We start from the raw sequence: 7,793 nt of genomic DNA on the forward strand, positions 1-7,793 counted from the left end.
GCGCTGTCTGGTTACAAAACTGGGCAAAAAGTATTTCACCAGAGGGCGTTCTTTTGTTAGAAAAAATACATAGGTAGAAAATCTCAAACTAGGCACCGAGTTCCGCGCAAGTTCAATTACAAAAGTTTGCGGTATACAAACCACTCACTTACGACCACTATCTTAAATATTATAGACAGGTTTATTTTGTCAGAACTGTTTGTTTTGTTTGACTGCAATGCAAATTTGTTAGCTAAGCGACGACAAGCCATTGTTGTAGTATCGTAACTACAGTTTGTACTGTACTCTCTATTAAAGATTTCTTCTATTTTATTTAAAAAGGAAGGATTATAGTTAAGTGAGTGAAGTTGTCAAAAAACACATAACGTAATATTTTAAGTAGACATACGTAATATTCAGTGGATTTTTTGTTCCATAATCCAATGGTTAATTATATTCATTTATGATTAAAACTTTATGAATAACACAGTAACTGCTCTCATTATAAACTCATATGTCTAATCGTAATAAACTATCTAGAACAAACACATTTATACGCTATATGGAATATTTTAATATGGACTGAGTAACTGTCATACAGTGAGCAATTTTCAAATTATTTATCGGTATTATGAAGCGCATCTAAAGTAAGTACAAATATATAAATAATATATAATTTTATTAATTTTTTATCTATTAATGGATGAGGTCTCACTCATCGCAGAAAACTTAATTGTAAATCATGTTTGCGTAGCACATAGTTTTTTCCGAAACAATAAATTATTGAAATGCAAAAATATCCAAAATAATTGTTATAATAGTAAAAAGTATAATCATTAAACATATTTAAATCATAAAATTTATTTTATGAATTACTAGAATAAATATTGTAGATTTACTATAGAACCTGTTAGAAGGCATTAACAGAGAATATGTTTCATTTTGCATCTAGTTCAGAAATCGAAAGACTCGAGGAAAAAAGACGGGTGTTATTTTAGGTAATTAGTTCCTTAGGGAAACCGGTGTTTTAAAATTTCCTATTATAATAAAAATATCTATAGAAAACGTACATTATTTTAATGTAAATCTTAGGAAATAACGTTAGCTAATTCAATATGGTTTTACTAAACGCTCTCTAAGTGTACATTTTTCTCAAATAGAGAATTTAAGAAAATCTGAAACATTGTGGTCTCGTAATTTATATAGAAATTAATTTAACGTACAGACTTGAGGCATTTACTTCGCGATTCCGACATGAGGCGCGTTTTAGTCATTTAATTTAGTAGCTTACTGTATTAATTTTATATTGCGTGGTAATCAATGAAACGAAATAAATCTTGCCGTATATATATGTACCAGTATTATATATTTAAGTAACAGTGTTTCTTCGTAAAGATAAAATTTCAAAATACATACACGGTAAAACATTTAGTTTAAAAACCGCCATTACACGATTCATTTTGCGAGAAATATAATATTTTTTACTAAATACTAATTTACGCACAATTTTAACGCATCAATTGTTCCAAAAAAGTTTTTAGTTAAATTCACGATAGCGATCGATGCTCTTTGCCAGCTCGTCTATAAAAAAAAAAAGGAATCCGACTGTACGATACTATGCTAAGCATTTATTAGGGCTTAGTGACAATTCAATAACATATGACGCAGTTTTAATTTTTACGCGATTGTTTAAATAATTACTTTGGTTTTGTGCAATTTTCTATTGCATGGGTAGTGCACGAATTACGTGATTATCCTGCGAATGCGAATTGTACTAAGTTACAAAGCGCGCAGGTTAGATAACTTGATTTGGCCTTACTAGAAACGTGATGAATTGACTACACAATATTTAAGTGGTGGTTATCAAACCCGCAATCAATATTGCCCTAGTTGCTCAAACGATTTTTTAATACTTTTGACATAAGCACGCCCATGAAGTTTCGTATGTCATAGTAGTCAAGAGTACACGAATCATCGAAATACATTAAAAAATATAATATGTTAGTGTCTATTGTATTTTTTTATTTAAGCAAAATTACGTAAAGTTTAAAGATTTGCGTGCGCCTTTAAAGTCTCAATTCTAACAGTCTTAACTTAACATAAATGATACTATAGTTTAAATACTATGCTTTGTGTAATTTAGGATGATCATTTTGACAGCTTACAGTATAAGTATGGAATGAGGTATTGTATACGTTAATGAACTTATTTTATTATCGATTCTTTTTTTCATAGGACATGAAGCTCATGGCATATGGTCAGATTATAATTTTAAATACAAAGCATAACATTTCATTTTTTTTTTTAAATCATCCCCATCTATAAATTACACATGATACACGACTGGCGATATTCATTTGTATCATTCTAACACATGAATATCGCCTGTCGACGTACTTATTCTTTTAAAACGAATATAATTTGTTATATAAGTAAAAGTTTATTTTAAGAAATTGTAATACCAAATATCCTAATAATTCTAGATGATTGTTTTATTTGAATGTTCAATTTATTTTATACATTATCTGTATTATAATTTACCGGAAAAGAATAAAAAACTTCGCGGGCATGCACCTGCCAAAATTATCATCACTAGGCAAAGCATAGTATATTAGCTTTAGATTGTATAGGCAGCAGTGTCGTGTTTCATAAAATCAGTTCCACAATGACTCGGTGCCCTCCTGCGGTGCTCTTGTGTTATCTTTTTATCAATGTACGACAAATGTATGTTTTATAATGTTTTACAACATTTTTTTATATTTCGGTGTGCACTATAACAGTAGCTGTTTGAATCTTGAAATATTAATAAAAATCTGTACTTAAACGTTGATCTCATTAAATATTTAGTTGTGCACAAGTGGGCGTAAGACGTGGATTTTAAAGTTAATTAATATTTTCGCGTATTTAGCATTGTTTTTTGTAATATAAGTCGTGACGTTGTGTGTGTTTGCAATTAGTATTAAAATTTCAAACCCTTTCGGTATCATATATATACACATATATATATATATATATATATATATATATATATATATATATATATATATATATATATAAACATATACATATAAAAGCGCACGATTCCTATAAACGATTCTGCTCTTTTCGCATACTATACGTTTTAAATTTTTTGTATAACTTTTTTTTTATGATAACTAATATTTTGTTTACAAAGACCCTAAATGTATATATTGAGATGCTACTTTTAGATGACCCATTTTTTTCATTTAGTAGCCTAAAGTAAATAGAGACTTCATGGTATAAGTTTAAGAAAATGCCAGAAAATTTACTAAACGTATTAATTTAGCTTCATTATAATTATAGAAACAATCTTGAACTGGCAGATTTCAAGTTGTGTGATAGTTATTAGATTATTTAAATTATTAAATAACAACTTTTTGCTCAATACTTTTTTCTATACTTTATGATACATACTTATTTAAAGAAAAAATTAGGTACATATGAAACAGCAGGCCTGTCGCCTAATCCGCGATAATCTCATTGCGATTATTGAAATGGTTGTCATTAGCTGAATTGATGGTAATGTAGATACAATTGTGTATTCCAGGCAATAGAGGATAAATGTCACCCAATTGGGAACTCAGTGCTTTCCAATCGGCGATCTGCACATTATGGTCGCTGTCAAAGTTCCGTGCTAGTCCGCCATAGACATATTACTTGCAATATATATTTTTTACGAATAGTTTTTTGCAACTGAATGTCTTAATCTCGGTTGTGACACATAAGTCTTTTTTTATATATATAAGCTACGTTTTCACGCGCATTACTTTTGGCCCGACAAAATCGCTTATTTGCGACAGGGATGACATAACTATAACAAAGTTCTTTTAATTTATTATAAAAACTATGTACAGAAAAATTCTAGTTTTAGCAATAATATGTACATTACTCGATGAGAAGAAAACCTTTATTATTTTTTATTGAGGAAAGAGTACAATATTCCTGGGACTTCGCCATTTCATTTTATATTCTATTTAAAATTCATTAATATCACTTTCACATTTTATAAATAGTTTCATTTGTTAAATAGAATAATTTAAAGTAGAAAATTTAAGGTCAGATCAGCACATGTTAATATAACCTTGTCATTGAATATTATAGGTTCAGGCAATCGTCAGAAAATTTATTAATTTATTAATTTTTTTTATTAAAAAATTAATAAATAAACAGATATATTTAGAGATTTATAAAACTTTGCAATTTAATTTTTTTTTAAACTTGAATTTTTATTCACTTTGCTATTTACAATTGATCCGTTTGAAAATATTGGAAAAAAAAATCCTAATTAATTATTATATTTGCCACTAGCTGGCGTATAAGTCAAGAAGCGTGGATTATATGACATATATTTAAGACCATAAATTATTATTTTTAAATAGCGGAAACTACACAGACTTCTGACGTAAACTTTACTTGGTGAGAAAAAAAATTTAGTGAGTTACTCCCTAGTAGCGCCTAAAGAAGTTTTACTTCAAAAATGTAAAGTTTTAAATGTTTTGGATCAACGTCAAAAAATAGTGTCCTGAATTTTTTTTCATTTTGAGATGTGTCATTATTGTCGCAAACAATAGCGTAATAGCCTTAAGGATCAATACAGTATTTGAAAATTCAATAAAATATTATAAGTTCTGTAGAGAAACTATGAATAGAGAAATTATAGGTAATTATATTCTATTACTGTATAATATTATATTATGCAGTTATTTTTACAGTTACATATTTTATTCACTGTTTAATGAAACATTGATTGCCATCTTTAAAGTATTATAAACAGTAGATTAAGATTAATTTAATTGATTTATAAATCATGTTAAGTGTTGTAATAGCTAATGAGACTTTTTCAACTGTAAGAATATATAATTTTAATAAATATGGCTACTATAATACTAGCCGGGCTACCCACCAAGTAATAAGAGTACTTAATATTTAGTGAATTTAATTATTATTTACTTGCTTGTTAATTTGACTTGTTATTTTTTTTTTTTTTTTTGGTAAAACATGCCTAAGGTTCTGTCGTTTGGTAGCAGTACTTAATAGCACTTAAGTAAAGAATGTAATTTATTTTTTTAGTAACTAATGTGCACAAATTGTCGCCATTTCGAGTTATTTATATTAAAAACAAAAGATATCGATATGGAAATATTGAAATTAGGCTCTCATTTAAAAATCTCTGATTAAAGTTGGAAAACACATGAACTATTTGTATCTATAAACTTTTACATTCACCAAAATATCAACTTTAATAATTTAATACTTAAATACTATAATTGAGCCATACAAATATATTAATATATACCTTCCTTCCCCAATAATCTGGTTGACTTACGCTAAATTATTTTTGATAATTTGCCAAACAATTTAGTAGTTCCTGAGATAAGTGCGTTCAAACATCGAACAATCAAACTTTATAATATTAGTAGTAGTTTTTTACAAGTGGTATGTAAAAGAAATACCAGAATACAACATACATAGAATAAAAAACACTAATTAATACTTAACTCGGTTTAATGTAACGTATATTTCACATACTATGTGTGAGTGAGAGTGTGTGTGAATTATTGTTTTAATATTATCTGGCCCTTATCTTTTGTTTTGACGTGACCCCATATAACTTTAATTTAGCACAGCTGGTGTCACAGCGTATTTTTTAAGTGAGCACTTTGTTCTGTGTTATTTCTCTAAAAGTATTGACCAGTTTTAATATATAATTGTCTACCCTTTTTAGTCGTGGCTAGCGCGGATGGTCCTGCGTTCAATTCCAGGCGGGGGCAATCGGTATTCTAAAAATTCAGAGTTTTCTCTTGTCTGGTATGGTCTGGTCTGGAGGCAACGGCCATGGCTAAATTATTATAACCCAAAAGACAAAGACGTGCCATCGATCGATCTAGCTTTCAGGTGCAATGCAGCGTAGAAACCGTTTAGGGGTATGGGTTTAATATAAATGCCTAACCCCTAACAGGCTATCCTGCTACCACATTAGACTGCATCATGTTTATGAGCTGAATGCAATGCAAACTTGTAATTGAATAAACATAAATATATCGATTTTGGCCATGGTACTGAATTTCAAGAGAGATTTTTCAACTACACTGAGAATATTATAGTGTACAAGTGTGTGCGCAAACACAGGGGCACTTTGTATTCCCTCACTCTCAAAGTTCGATAGACGCATGGCCAATAGCGTAACTTCTCTCTGAGACACTGAGTGAATCACCGATTTCCAAACGTCAGGCAGGTGCTAAGAATTTCTTTATAAAAACCCAATACTTATTTATTGGCCCAACCTTGGGATCGAACCCTGGATGATTTGCAGTCGAATATTATAATCACTAGACCAACGTGGAAATTTCGTTATGATATATACTGTAATATTATATCGGCTCAATGCTCGACCCAACCGACTTTTTGTAGAATAAGATCTACTCCTAACTTTTGTTTTGCTAGCGTTCGTGTGTTGTGTACTTTCACCCAACCCTCTTCTATTAGTACAAAATATTCAATTAATGTTTTTTGTTCTTCACATTTACGTTAATGTCAATCGTACATTCCATTGTCAGACTGATATTTTTACTGTTGCGTGCGTACTTAAGATACTTGTAAGTTATATGTTATTTTTTTCCCTTCGAACAGCTGGCTGTGAAATGTCACTGTATTTAGTTTTTTAGTTTAGTTTAACGACAGAAATTTACCTTAGATCCAAAACACACAAAGTGAGTTTAGTGACAATGTGGGGTTTACGTGTTCAAAAGTATGTTTATGTCGTTAATGTTCTGCGGCCTTTGTATAAGATTTGCAGTAGCCTTACAATACTTGCTCGCTCTCAATCGAAGAGTCGTTTTCGCGTATCAAACTTAGTATCATCAAAGTAAAATGGACCAAAAACCACTTGTGTTAGAGTCGCAAATCCTGTACTTATGTTTTTCTTAAACAAACGTGCTGTCAAAAGTCGAAGCTAAAGACCTGTAGTCAAATTTGAGCTTTAACAGAATGCGAATAAGAACCATTTTACTCAAATGTTTAAGAATTTATATACGCGAAAACGACGAGCGAGAAAATCTTGTACTAAGGCTATTGCAAACGAAGAATCACTTTCGCGATCGTAATTGTAAACCGTCAAAGTAAAATGGGCATAATGTCGCTCTTTCTAAAGTCACAAATCCTGTACTACTGATTTGTATTTTAAAAGTCGTTGCTGAAGAATTGCGGACAGATTTTAAGAAGCAGGGAGAGCCTAGAGGTGAAGACTTCTGCTTCTCTTCCGGGGAGCCGACTACGAACCCCGGCGCGCACCATTAACTTCTCTAAGTTATGTGCGTTTTAAGCAATTAAATATTACTTGCTTTAACACTGAAGGAGATCATTGTCAGGAAACCTGCATGAGTGTTCTCACAACTTTCTTAGTGGCGTATGAAGTCCACCAACCCTCACTTGGTCAGCGTCCCTAAATCTTTCTCATTCTAGAAGGACCCTTGTCCTGTAATTGGCCCCAAAAAAAAAATGATGATTCATTTTACTCTAACTTTAAAGTATTTCGATATTTGAAAAAAATCTTGTACTAAGGCTGCTTTTTTATTTTGATTATTATTATTAATCTTTCACGTTTGATCCACGTTTTTTTTTGTTTGTAGTTATTTATTGTTGCGGTAAATATGTCTATATATAGTGATTTTGTCTACCTTTATGTATCTATATTGGCGAATGCTATACTTTATCGATTACTGATTTATTGCCTATTCAATGAATTTATTGTGAAGCATTAGAAACGATCAAATGAATTTGAGAAAATTCTATAT

Source organism: Pararge aegeria, chromosome Z (assembly GCF_905163445.1).
Source record: "Pararge aegeria chromosome Z, ilParAegt1.1, whole genome shotgun sequence".
Classification (NCBI taxonomy): Eukaryota; Metazoa; Arthropoda; class Insecta; order Lepidoptera; family Nymphalidae; genus Pararge; species Pararge aegeria.